The 15023-nt window shown below is 31.6% G+C and overlaps 1 protein-coding gene across 1 annotated transcript in view; it reads left to right on the forward strand.

Annotated features, from left to right (window-relative positions):
- Window positions 1-11771: 11771 nt before the first annotated feature.
- The window catches only part of nvy (CBFA2/RUNX1 partner transcriptional co-repressor nervy), a 32103-nt gene continuing 28851 nt past the window's right edge, over window positions 11772-15023 (forward strand). The window contains 2 exon segments of the mRNA XM_089175408.1: window positions 11772-12217; window positions 12321-12377. The gene's annotated coding sequence lies outside the window, so the exon portion shown is untranslated.

The raw sequence follows: 15023 nt of genomic DNA on the forward strand, positions 1-15023 counted from the left end.
TCAACCATCTTTTTTCTTACCCCGGCGTTCTTCTGGACATTTGGATATAAAATGCTAAGCAAACGTGAAAGAGAGAGAGAGAGAGACTCGAAACTACACAGAGATTTGATTTTACGAGAAAAATCAAATCCCATGTTTGTTTTCTGTTCGAAACGTTGTCCCGTCTTTTTTTCTTTTTTTTTTTTGTCAATGTGTATGAAAGTATTGTTCGTTTTTTTGATTCTCGTAGATTCGATTTTATGTTTAAATTTCATTAGACACTAGGTTTATTGTTATATGGGATTAGTCTTTATCTTCAGTATTTTTTGAGCTTTCATTTCGAAAAAGTAACTAAAATTTCATGGTCTATTGTTACCTCTGTTTCAGGAATTTTTGATGAATCCTTGAGTCCTAAAAAATTAGACAATAAATTGAATAAACTTTACTTCAACACAGATTTTACGATCAAAACGATTCAGATATCTCTTCAGTCTATTTTTCACAAATTTTTCACAAATAAAGAATCTTTCTCTTTTCCTTTTTTCTTTGTTACGGTCAGGTTCCATTTACGCAAAAATCCGAAGAAAAAGAAAGAATGTTAAGAAAAAATACTTTTATTTTTATATCGTTTGATGATCATCAAATGAAATTTTCGTTTTTCTTATTTTAATTCTAATTATACATTTTTAATCAATGTTACAATGATACCGTAAGAAGCTTATTGTTCATTTTACGATAACTAGCTAACTTTGGATATTATTCAACTTTTCGACAGGAAGCACGTTCTTCGGTATAGAAATATATTTCACAGGGCAGGAATAGGATTGTGTGGCAAGGACGAGAAACTGGGTATCGAATAGAACAGGTGAACCGGATAAGCTTAAACAGCTGTTTCCGCGCTTTATCCTAACTCCAATTCAGTCAGCTATCTTCTTCCTCCTCCAATGTATTGCACTCAAGTCTCTTTATTCCTTTTTACCCGTTTCCTCATGTCCTTTATCCTACGGATCTCACTCGCACGTGATCTTTCATCACGTACAACTTGATATTTTGCAAATTTATGAATTTTCACGGAATTTTGTTATCTTATTTATATATAATATTATTATATAATATATTAAATTAAAATATGAAAATAAGATTGCTTTGTAATAAAAAAAAAAAAAAATAGTACACAAAATATTTTCTATACATAAATAAATAAAATAATAGTATATGTTCGTGTAAGTTTGAATGATGCGTGTGCGTGTCGGTATATACGTATGCATGTACATGGATAAAAAAAATAGAGTGAGAGGTAGAGAGGGAGAGAGGGAGAGAGAGAGAAAAGGAGGGGTAGAAAAGCTGGAACGTTTACCGACGATGCAAAGTAATACAAGAGCACGCTTCGAGCACGCCCGTTAAACTCGATGGAGAGTGTCACCGGCAGCACTCCGGATTGAACTTTTCCAAGTGCTTCACAGTCCGGCTAAAGAAGTCGTCGACGAGGTTTTAACTGTAGAACCGAGGCACTACTGAGCTTGTACTGAGGAAAGAGACTGACAGCAAGAGAGAGGAAGAAAGAGGGAGAGAAAGAGAAAAACTTCGAGGAGACCACGCGACGAGCTTATTTTCTACAAACTTACTTATTGCTTTTTTTTCGACGAAATGAAAATGAATGTACAATATATATTATTATTATCTCAACTATCTTTTCGATATACTATTATTGACCTTGGTTATGAACAACAAATTTATACTAAAATTTTTTTTCAATTATTATTATTATTATTTTTCTTAGCATATTTTATATTAGCATATCGGTTTATTCTAGTTAGCATTTAATTTTCTTATAACATATTTTACTTAGCATATTATATTAATCAATGATTGAACGAAAGAGAAAGAGAGAAAGAATCATTCAATAATTATAGAAAAATTCAGGAACGGGTTCGAGAATCAAAATTTTACTCGTCCCGTTGCACAAATTGCAGACACCTTAACGAGATTAAAGTGCACAATTTTTCGCAGTTAAGATTATATCTTTTATATCTTTAATAAATTTTTATTATTAATTTATTATAAATTTTTGTAGAAAAATTAAATCCAAAGTTCGATTTGCGATGTTATCTCATATTTAACATAAACATTGAATCATATTTGCTATTTTTTGAATTTAATTAAACTTTAATTAAATGATACTTTCTCTGAACACGTCATTAGAATATAATTGAAATATTATAAAAGGGTATTTTTTTTTTTTATCTTTTCCTCGCTCATAATGAACACGTGCTATCTTTTGTAACCGAATAAAATATGATTGTAAGTTCAAAGATATTTTCTATAAATAAGATTATAATTATAGCTTAAAGTTCTAAAAATCAAATTCCATTAGTACGTTATTTGCATTAAACATTCGATCAAACATTAGATTTTTCCAAAATTCATTTCATTCAAAATCTTCTTTATTTATTTCCCATTACTTCTACTGTTAAATGCGATTTATGAAAAAAATCTCTCATTTTCAACGTAAAAATATTAATAAAGTTTTTTATAGGATTTTAGGAAATTTTATAGAATTAATTATAATTTCTTTTTTATTTCACATTATTTTATATTATCATAATAGGTATAATTAAAAACGATAAAAATCGTTAAGTAGTAATTCATTTTTGAATAAGAAAAAAGATATATATATATATATATATTTCGTAAGATATAGATCATAGAAAATTTCTTAGGGATTTTCCCGTAGTGGCGATGACGATTTACACGAGTACAAAAGCGATATATCCGTAAAAGCACTGCAAAATCAACTGATATGCCTCTCTCTCTCTCTCTCTCTCTCTCTCTCTTTCTCTCTTTCTCTCTTTTGCTCGCGATAGGAGTGACTTCGTGCTATTGACATCCGCTCCTCGTGGTATCGACATCCCGGTACAAGCTCGTACCGAGAGCACGATTTCGCGTCACTTTCAGAGAAAGAGAGAGATAGACAGAAAGAGAGAGAGAGAAGAGGGTGGGATGGGGCGAGGGGTAGGGGGGTGGAAAAGGCTCTGTAGACCATGGGCCACCCAACCGACGTTGTAATTTTCGCACTCGTGAAAATTACACCGACTATCGCCGCCGATAAGTCGTAAATTAGCAGTGCATTCGATTCCCGGAGTTGAACGTGTAAAACGGCCATTGGGGGATTCTCCTGCGATTGACGCCATCATCAACGAACGAAAGTTACGACGACGAGAAGCAGATTCGAAATAAATTGGAATTAGCAGAGCCGCGAATCCGATCGTGGTTCCTCGTTAACATCGACGTGACCCCCTTCTCCTCGGATGATCTATGCTTTGATGAAAATTCAGCTGAAAATAATATATATTTCGGTTTGAGTTCTTTATTCTTCTCCTTTTTTTATTTTTTGGGGATATTTTGATTTATTTTTTATCCGTATAATTTTTATAATTCTACACAACATCTTTTTCAAGATCGTAAAATCGTTCTTATATATAAGAATATTAAATATTATAATAAATCATTTAAATGTTACAAGTTTTAACTTTCCGTAAGATTTAATTTAACTTATTTATTTATTTACAGGATAAGCCTATTAATATAGAAATTTTACACAAAAAAGGTCAAGTAAAAAAGATTAAAAAAAATAATAAAGATATTTACAGAAAATATTTCATAATATTTGACAGTATATAAAGACAGATTAAATAAATCTATGTATCTATAAAAATAATTAACAAATTGAGATATTCTATTAATACAGTTAAAGTAGCTCTAAAAGATACGTGAAACAATTCTGTTAAAATGTGATTTAAAAGAAAGATCAGACAAGAATATAAATCATTAGTAAATCATTAGCAGAGTCTATTAAAGGTATTAAATACCTTCCGTTTATTTTGAAAGTGGCCTAAGTCCATTTTTTAAGAAGATCGAGTTACCTACCGTAATAGTTACATTTTTACATGATCTTTTCATTCTGAGAGAAGATACTTATTACTAATATATTTAAATTCATTAAAATTTGGTAACATGAACATTTGCTGGTTAATGAACTTATGAAAAAGTTTATTTTGGAAGTGGCCTAATTGTAAGTTCATTTATATTTAAATTAAGATACTTATTATATATTCGGATAATGTCCGAAAGCAGTGATTTAGGTAATTTTAATTAATTACTATTTAACAAATTAACCTTAGTTTTTTACAATTGTTTTAGTTGAATAGTCAGTACGTTTAAGTATCTTAAATTAAGTTGAATGAATTTGGGCTCCTTTAAATTTTATAACGAATCTAGTTGTTAATTTTGAAAGTGGCCTAACTCCATTCTTCGTAAGAAAATGCATATTATTCACCTAATAATTGCCATTATTTTAATAGGAATTATAAATCTAACTCCTTTAGATACACTTAAGCAGTATGACTCATTAGTATCCTGAACGTATATTTTTAATTGCATTGAAACACAAACCCTTCAATTATCTCAATTTAAGTATAAATGAAGCTAGGCCACTTTCAAAATAAACGGCTCATTTATTCTTACGAATAAAATGTAACTCTATGACATTGGATAAGTTAAGAGATAATTTATTATTTATTTAAAATTCTAGCTATAACATTTTTAAATCTAATAGTCTTATTAGATATACCACTTTTCGTTAATGACTTAATTCACACCTTAATGATTTCAAATAATCTTGTTGTGCTTTGGTACGGTCTTGACTGATGTGAACAGAACCACAATATTTAGATTTATTTTTCAAAACAAAAAGAACTTCATGTTTTGGAAGAAGAGAGATACGTATAGGAAAAATTCGGTTAGGACTCTTCCCACACTTATTCTGGTAAGACGACAAATTAGATGAGTAAATGGGTCAATTTTAGACAGAATGTCCTTAACCAAGTCATCCTCGAAGAAATTTTAGTTAGACGATGAAGATGAATCGTTTTCTTCTAGATTAAGTAATATAATATAATAGAATATATAATATTAGCCGATATTTTCTATTTTTCAATTATTTCATCAATGATTTCCTCCTTAGAAACAGATTTCTTGAAATGTTGATCTAAATCCTGTACATTTTATTCTCGATAGTATTAATACGATTTGTAATAACATTAATATCATTTTTAAAAGTTTTTAAGAGATCGTCTGTCATGGAGTTAAATTTCCTCTCGGATAATATCACGAATCTTAGTAATAAGCAGATTATTTTTCAAAACCAAGGAAGTATGGTATTTTATGATTTACAATCAATAAACTTGTCCCCACAAAAAGGATGATCAGATCGCACAAGACAAGCTGGAGGAGATGTAATATGACAAGAATTGCAAATAAGTATTTTAGCGACCTTAGTGCCACATCCAGTAAACGTTTCAGCCATTTTATGCGATGTAAAGAAATTAACCCTTTCGCTACTACGAGCGACTATAGTCGCTCTCCATGTGATGCCACTCAGGTACTACGGGCGACTATAGTCGCTTTCCATGTGATGCCGCTAAGATACTACGAGCGGCTATAGTCGCTCCCGCTAAAGATGTCGCGTAATTGTATATATGATAAGCGCCTGCAGTTGCTATGCACAGAGTATCTCACTCTAGACATGCCGCGTGAGTTTTTCGTTTTGCATCATTTGTTTTTTACGGGCTTCAATAATAAACCAAATGCCTCGATCATCAGTCTTACGACACCGGCTCGAACGTTGCGTGCACCGTACACTGTTTCGGTGTAGAGCGCCGTACTGCGGGAGTAACGCGGCGAAGATCCGCCCCGTAGCGAAAGGGTTAAGGGGGTATTCTGGTCTAGAGGCATGAATTTTAGGTACTTTTTCAAGTGCAATAACAAAAAGACGAATAATATTTTCACTATCTATAATGTAAAAAGATATTTATTAATATTTCAAGAATAGATGAAAAAAAAATTAGTGAAAAAATTCAAAATTGAAAAAGATATAGACTGATGAAGTGGGGGGGGGGTCCCAAAAAAATGGTACGCGACGGTTGTCACGATATCAGCTCTCCTAGTAATCCGAAATAAAAAAGTAAAACAGATTATTAATTTAGAATAATGCCGCTATCGTACTAACTAAAAAAAGTTGAAAAAATTGCTTTTTGCTAAATTACGGCTGTCTGATAAAATTATAAATTTTTTTTACCACTTTTTTTACATTTCCGAATTTTTTAAAAATAGTAAAAATTGAAAATTGTTGTAAGAGTTCAGTTAGTACGATAGAGAAATGCATAGAGAAGACTTTCACAAAATTTCAAGTAAATCGGTTTAGTAGAACTTGAGATATCATGACATCCGTGAAATAAAAACAGTTTCGAGAAAAATGCGTTCAAAGAAAAAAAAAAAGAATATAGGATGCCGCGTCACTAAAACAGCTATATCTCCGAAAATAATTTGAATTTTGAAAAATCCTCTTAAGGACATATTCTTAAAAGGTTAAGCTTTGAAAATATGAAAAAAATCGATTTTTTCCAATTTTTAGACCAGAATACCCCTTTAAGAATATGTTAAGATTCAAAATAGAGAGAGAGAGATTAGAAGAAAACAAAAATACGTCCCACCTCAACGATTTTTAAAGCAACATTTTGAATATACATATAAGAATAATATAATAAATTATTTAAAAAATTACAAATTTTAACTTTTTATAAGATTTTATTCAAATTCTTTACAATATGAATTTATTGAGGAGTCCCGAAAAGAATTATCGACGTTAGAAATATAACAAGTAAATAAATTGTAAATCGATTATAAAAGTGTATAGAGACTAGTCGAATTTAATCGAAAGTCCAGAGCATATAATTTTCCAAGCTGAAAGCCCTCCCCCACACACATACACAAGAAGAGAAGACTGTTTACGTGTGTTTCACGAAGAGAAGTCATAGCTGTATCGGGTAAATGAACTGAACTCTCTCTCTCTCTCTTTCTCTCCTTGTTTCTTCGACATTGCCGACAAATTGAGCTCCTAACCAAAACTTTGATTAGTTTCTGGACTAATTCGCGCTTCGTTATTAGCGCTGAGCGTTAATCCAATGTCGCGGACTATGTCAGAACACGAAACGATTTGATAAACTGCTCATCGCTCTAAAAACTTTTGAATTTTCTATTATAATTATTATATTGTTATCATTAATCCATTTGCATCGCATGGAAAAATGAAAAATTTGTTCTTATCATAAAAATTTTTTTTCATCATATTTAAATAAAAATTTTTTTTTAATATGAAAAAAAGCAATTTTACATAAGTAAAGAATTTTAAAGAATTTTTATGTCACTATGGATTAATAATCATAAGAAAAAGTGGGATCTAATTATTTTGCACAACATGATTCGGTGATGTGCTTGAAATGCGTGCAGATATGTGCTTATGATGTAAACGGGTTAAACGAGGGGTTTAACGATGTAATAAACTTTGACAAATCTATTATGAGAGTCTAATTTTTAAGATTAAAAAAAAAAATATATATATATGAGATATTTCATAATATGTGGGACTCACTTTAAGGAATCCGACAGGAAGCCGAAAAACAAGTGAAGCGGGGAGAAAAGAAAAAAAAAGGTTCGTACAACAAACATATGTCCCCCATTTGAGTCTTGCGTTTCGATCGTATTTTCTTTGTTATCTACCAAGTTTATTTCTGTGTGTACATACAATATTTTATTTTTCTATAGGATTACGTAAAGGTTGAAATTAGCCAGGGATTTTTCTATTTTCGATAAAGCGACTTTTGGAAAAGTCTGTATATATTTTTATATATAAAAATTCAGTGTGCCAAATTGTTGATTTCCAATGAACTTCGAAACTACTGAAACGATCTTAATAAAAGATTTTTTATTTTGTGTGATTTTTTCAACTTATATTAGTATACACGGTATTTTTTATAACGATTATTTGTTATCTTTTATTGTTAATTTAAGGATTTATTATTTAAAGGTTATCTAGATCTCTAGGTACTGTAAGTTTTCAATAGATAGCGCTGTATTACAATTCAATTATTTCGATATGTTACATAATACGTTTTTTTCAGATTTATATACGACATGAATAACCCTTGCTTTTTATATGTTTTCCTGTATTAATATTTTATGTATTCCATTCTAATTGTGGTATTATTTTATGTGTTGTTATTTATATATTATATATATTAAAAATTTTATTTTTTGTTTTATGCGTAATTTGAATTCCTAGAAATTATTAGTGAATATTAATTTAAGTACATTAAATAGTTTATAATTATATTAAATCAATATTTTACAACAAAGCCATAGCAACGTATGACTGGAACACCCTAGTATATATATATATATATATGTATATGAAAAAAATATAGAGAGAAAAATAAAAACCCAGAAACGAAGAAAGAAAAGAAGATCGGTTGGGATTGTAAACGAGAAAATCGAGAAGCGAGAATTTGGAATCTCGCTTGGTACCTATGAGTGTGCGTATGGCTATGACAGGACTGTGAGGAAGTGCTAATAATACGTACAACAATGGGACAGGACCGGGCGTGCGCGCGCGCGCGAGCAAGCATAACCAACCTGAATACTTAGAAGAGATCTCGATGAAGGAACGCGCGACGATCTCGAAGAACGTGACCTCCCAATCCCACCTCTCCCCTTTCCCAATCATCCCTTTAAGGTACCAACAATACTTCCATAGATAACATCGATATTTTCCTAATTGATCCAATTATAAGTTCATCGTCTAGAATAATTTTAACCCTTATTAGTCGTAAGTCACGTGAGAAGTGACTTACAAATAAAAATATGTTGTTATTAATAATTAATTAATAATTTCATATATATATATTTGTGGTACTTCTTCAAAAAAACAAAGAAATAATTTCTAATAAATAATAAATTATTCTTATAATATTGATTAATTAATTACCGAAACTACTTATAACTTATTAGTGAGAATCATCGATATAAAAACCTGACGACCGATAAGGGTTAAACTCTGTATATGTCATGGGATTTTAGTTATTTGTTAATTAAAAAATAAAAGTATATCATTTCACATTAATCCAAGATGTTTCAGATGGTCGAGAATAAATCGAATTTGATAAAATCATCATTATTTAATCGGTTATTTTTCGCGTTATATTATGTGACATATCAAACTTCCCTCCCCTCCCAAATCATCCCTTCAAGGTACCAACAATACTTCCATAGATAACATCGATATTTTACGGATTTATTCAATTATAGGTTCATCGTGTACAGTAATTTTAACCTTTTGCACTCGAGGGCTCCGTTATGGAGACAATAAAAAAAAGAAAAGAAACTGAAACAAATTCAATTTACTACAGCATATCAAACTAAGACTTTCCTTTTAATACGCATATATCATTTATTTATAATATGCGAATATGATTTTTCTATTGAAATTGCTCCGTGAGCTACTGCTAATATATGAAATGAAAAAAGAAAACTTCGAGTGCAAGGGGTTAAATTCTGTATATATGTCATGTGACTTTAGTTATTAGTTTATAAAAAAATAAAAGGGAAGATTAATAAAAATAAAATCATTTCACATTAATTCAAAATGTTTCAGATGACCGGGAATAAATCGAATTTAATATATTAATATATTATATTCGATAATTGATCGATCTAAAAAGGAAATGAATTGTAAAAAAATTAACAAAAACTAACACACATACGAGACAAAATATTAATTAATATTATATTATCATCTTTATCATAATCTACATATATATAGAATATCTTTCCAAATTTTCTCCAGGAACGTCAAATTCACATACTTCTTGGCAATCTCACATTTGCAAAGGACAACGATGATTCTTCTTTGGAGAAAATTCCCGGAAGAGTTGTTGGAATGCGAGACAAAAATCGAGAGGAAGAGAAATAAGGATAGAGAGAGACAGAGAGATAGAGAGAGAAATAGATAGACAGAGGTGAAGGTGTACCCTCTTCCGAGGTGAGGCTGGATGCTGGCATAGAGGTAAGTTGGAAGGATAGAGAAGGAGTATGAGAGTGAGAGAGATTGAGAGAGTGGGAGAGAGATTGGGGAGGGTGGTGAAAGCAAGCTATTTCTCAGCTTCAACAGCAGGGCTTTTCTTCGCGAGAATATATCGACACGTCAGGAACACACTGGCCCGTTTACAATATCCGCGTATAGGAGGCCGTGAGCGCGCCTATATTTTGACCATCTCTCGCGCGTCATCCTAAAGGGTGCCGAAGGGTGTCGAGAGAGAAAGAAAAGTTTCGTCGATCGGCGTCCTTGGATCCTTTTCCTTATCGCTTTCGATAACTAAAGATAAGAAAAAGAAAAAAAAACAAAAAAGAACAAACAGAAACAAAAGGGAAAGAAGAAGACACAACTTCTTAAAGTTTGTTACTTCGATCCTTTTTTCCTATCGGTAGAAAGGAATAATACATTTACCAAGTTCACGTTTCATCTACCATGACCTAACCTAAAGGAATAAGAAATGTGATAAGAGTCTCTATAAGATTATCTTTCATTTTTACTTTTGTATTCATAATTTTTTTTCATTTTCTTTTTCTTTTTTCTTTTTTTCTTTTCTTTTTTTACTTTATTGCGAGTGTAAAGAATATATAAAATTATAAATTATAGAGATATTAAAGAGAAAGAAATAAAAAGTAGAGATAAAAAATGTGATAGCAATAATAAAATGAAAATACCTAGGCAAAGCTGACGTTCTAATTCAGTAACACTTGGTGTGTTTCGTTCACAGTACACAGCATTCACCTGTTCTTGTCCCAAGCGTTACACGTCATTGTACCGAAACCTCGAGCGCGCACCCACCACCTATCCTAACAGTTTTTACCCGACATATTTTTGTCATCTCTGATCTCTGATTGTTCAACTTGAAAGCTTTTTGGAGTATATTTAGAAAAAAATAAATAAAAAATAGAAGAGAATCAATTATATTAATAAAAAAACAGAAGAAAAAAATCATTGATAAGGCTTATGACAATGATCGTGTTCTTTAGATCGCATAATCAAAAGGAATACACATTTGTATTTCTTACGATTGCACAAAAATATTACATCCTCTATTTAGGGGAAAAAGTATTTTCTTTTTTTTGTTTTGTTATTAATATTCTTAGATAATTAAACGAAATAAAACGTCATATTAGATAGATTCTTTTTTAAAATATGAAAAAAGAAAAAGAAAAGAAAAATTGACGAGAAAATAAATTCTTTAATTAAAGATCTATTTTAAAAACCTAAAAGTCTCTTCTCGAATATACTAGTAATCCAATGTATACACGCATACTCATAATTCAACAAAACGAAAGGAAGTCCAGGAACGTAAATCAAAGCGGTGTGAACCGCTCGGTGAGCGTTTCTATCACTATTTCGATATAACGAGGTCCCCTTCTAAGCAACACAGGGTGCCTGAAAACTAAAGAAGAAGGAGAAGAAAAAGTTGAAGAAGAAGGAGAAGTAAAAGAAGAAGAAGCAGAAAAAGAAGAAGAGGTGGTGGTGGAGAAAGAGGAAGAAGAGAACAGAGAAAAAGGAAAAAGAGAAAGAAGAAGAAGGAGAAGAAAAAGAAAAAGAAGAAATGTGTACCACAGGTTGAGGCCAGCCGGAGGTTCCCTGCTGGAGGTTAGCAAACCATCTCTTTTTCCTCTTCTTGGGTTTCTTCTCCTTCCTCTTCTCCTGTATCACCCCTTTCCTCTTTTTCCTCTTTCACCACTACACCACCACCACCACCTACTCTTCCACCACCTCTTCCTCGTTTCCCTCCTCTTCATATGCCGCCACCACCGCCACTTGGTCCTTTCGGTTCACCCGCGTAGACATTCAGTCGGCCGCCGACAGCCGTGCGCGCGTCATATTTCTTGTTTTATTTGAATTTCGTGTTTCACACTCTTATTGTTAGTTTCATACTTCGTATGTCAATTCGTGGAATCGTTGAAAATAGAAATAAAATAAAATTATTTTATAACCCTTTTTTTTATCCACCGTAATGATTTTTTTCTCATACGATTATTATAATTCAGTAATTTTCATTTCGCGTTCTAGCGAATGATAATTTATTTTTCTCCCCTTTTTCTCTTGTTCTATCGAAAATAATCGTTTTTGAAATTTTATTAGGGAGAGGGAGAAAAATAAGGGGTTTGGTGATATTAAAAAACGACAAAGAAAAAGAAAAGAAAAAACAGTGAACTATGAAATAATAAATCAATAATATAATCCGAATTATAGAATGACATTATTCATGAAGTGATATTACAACGAAAACTCGAGCCAGTGATTATTATTATTATTTGGTTTAATATTCTCTATTTTCTTCTACCTCTTTTTTTTTTCTATTTTATATTACAATTAAATCTTGAAAAGTATATTTCATTAGGATTTTTTTGGAAACTACAAAACTGACTCGAAAATTTAATCGCCGATCTAAGCGGAGGTGAGAAATACTTTTTTCTTGTTCCTTTTTTTAAAACATATTTCTCTTTTCTTTTTTTTTTTTTTTATTTATATCGTTGGCAATCAACGTAGACCTTTTTGCGAAATAAAAAGATCAAAGAAAAAGAAGAAGAGGAGGAATAAGGTAGTAAAGGGTGGGAAGGGTAAATACGATGATAAGATGAAGGATAAGTAAATGCTGAAAAATCATATACGTTGGCGTTTGCGCGCGCACACGCACGTGTATTCTGATTATGCGGAAAAGAGACAGATAGATAGAGAGAGAGAGAGAGAGAGAGAGAGAGAGAGAGAGAGAGAGAGAGAGAGAGAGAGAATCAGTAGACAGACAGACAGACAGATAGACAGACAAACAGAAAGAGATGCAAACGGAAAACGAAGAATATCAGAAAATTGTCCGGAAGGCAAAAAGCAAACTGCAGCAGCAGCAGCAATAGAATTGTTTGAAACTTGAAGTTTTCTTTAGAAAATGAAATGAAAAAAATGATAAGAAAAACTGTCAAAAACATTCTTTTGCGAATTATTAGGTTTTTCCAAGACGTATATATCATATATATATATTAGGTTGTTTGAAAAGTAATTTGGTTCTTTTTTTTTTAAGGGCAAAATAATTTTCATTTTAAAGATTCAAGGATGTTCGAAGCAGTCGAACTCGATTGAGTTCTTCTAAAATTACTATCGAAATATTCTTTTTTGCTTGAATTGAAAATGTTTTTGTGATTTGGAGTAAACTTCTTAGGTATCCGATAAACGTATTTTTCGATTAACAAAATTTTCTGATCAACCAATGGTAATATTTTTTACGAATGAACTTATATATTTACTCTTTATGATTAATTGTGTTGGATATTCGATTTATACACCTGTAAAATATTTCTATCTCGGTTTCTCTTTCATTCTCATTTCATTTTTCTTTCCTTCTTTCTTTGATAAAAGATAAGACTACACGCTGATAAATATATTCTCAATGACATCTCTTGAGAATATAAATGAATTTATTGAAATTAGTATTATAAAATGGTGGAATAATTAGAAAACGAATTAAATCGACTTACGTTTGTTTTATTTCTTTTTATTTTTTTTTTATATTCTTTTTTTTTTATTTTTTGTCATGCCAGAATTTACCGTTATTAAAATTAACCAACTTAATAACGAACCGCAAGAAACGCGTCAGGTACACATGCGCTTTTCTAGTAATACTCGGGCTGCCGTTAACGAGCACTAGTAATGAGTTTCGGTAGTTCGATTTAAAAGTCTTCAAAATTTCGAGAAATCTCGAAATTTCGTTTTTTGACGTAAAAATCAAATCTTATTTTCGTATAAGATTAAAAATAACAAAATCTCAACTATATTAAAAATTACATCTTCAAAATACATTTATAGGAAAGAGTAGCATATAATTTCTTTAAAAAAAATCACAAATTATATTTTAACGCCTGATATATCTCTTTTGTTCGTTTATAAAACGATAGGAGAAATACAACATTTAATCCCCGAATCAATTGCAGGTACATAGAAAATGACTTTAATGTATGAATACGTTTGTTTATATATATATATGTATGTATGTATGTATGTATGTATGTATGTATGTATGTATGTATGTATGTATGTATGTATGTATGTATGTATGTATGTATGTATGTATGTATGTATGTATGTATGTATGTATGTATGTATGTGTGTGTGTGTGTGTGTGTGTGTGTGTGTGTGTGTGTGTCAGAGTTTGTACGTGCATGCGTATATATGCGTACAACACATATGAGTTGTATGCTGCTGCTGCTGCAAGAGAGAGAGAGAGAGAGAGAGAGTACACGTAAGTGAGCGAAACACACGCGGGCTGGCGTTAGCGTGTTATACCAAAGTATTATATCGATTAACTGTTGGCAACAGAAGAGAAAGAGAGAGGCAAAGGAAAGCTTGTTGGAGGGTGGCATGGCTTTGGCTTTCCTATATTATTAATCTTTCTCTCTCTCCGTCCTCTTCTTCGTTTCTATAATACCTCTTTCCTTTTCTTCCTTTTCTCTCTATCTCTTTCTCTCTATCTCTTTCTCTCTTTCTCTTTCGACCCAGTCAACCCCTCAGCAACCTCTGCACCCCACTGTTGGTACCGCTGTCGGCTGAACTTGCCGTATATGCGTCCGTCGACTCAGTCAGGTGTTGCGGGCAGCTTCCGTGGTTCAAAGAGAATCAAGAGTCACGACAGAGAGAGAGAGAGAGAGAGAGAGAGCTATGCTTTACTTCCTTTGTTTAGTACCTTCCGGTATCAGCCTGGTAAACACACCGTTTGAATGTTTCGATTTTTTCTCTCTTTTTCTATTTTTCTATTTCTTTGTTCCTCTTTTCCATTCTCGTGATCGTTGACGCGGTTCGCCCAGCGGTTTAAATCCAATTTTCAATAAAGGAGAACATTTTACTGCTCTGATTTCGTACTTTCGCAAAAAGTATATATGAGTAACAAGGGACTTCGTGATAGAGCAATCACGAGTATTCATGATTTTTATCCAATAAGAATTTACGTTCATTTTATTATTATATCCCTTACGAATTATAAATGAAATAAGAGAAAATGAAGAAGAAGAAGAGGAGGAGGAGGAGGAGAAGGACGAAGAAGAAGAAGTTATTTGTA

Source organism: Polistes dominula, unplaced genomic scaffold (assembly GCF_049000335.1).
Source record: "Polistes dominula isolate Pdom_NZ unplaced genomic scaffold, Pdom_raw_medaka contig_82, whole genome shotgun sequence".
Taxonomy (NCBI): Eukaryota; Metazoa; Arthropoda; class Insecta; order Hymenoptera; family Vespidae; genus Polistes; species Polistes dominula.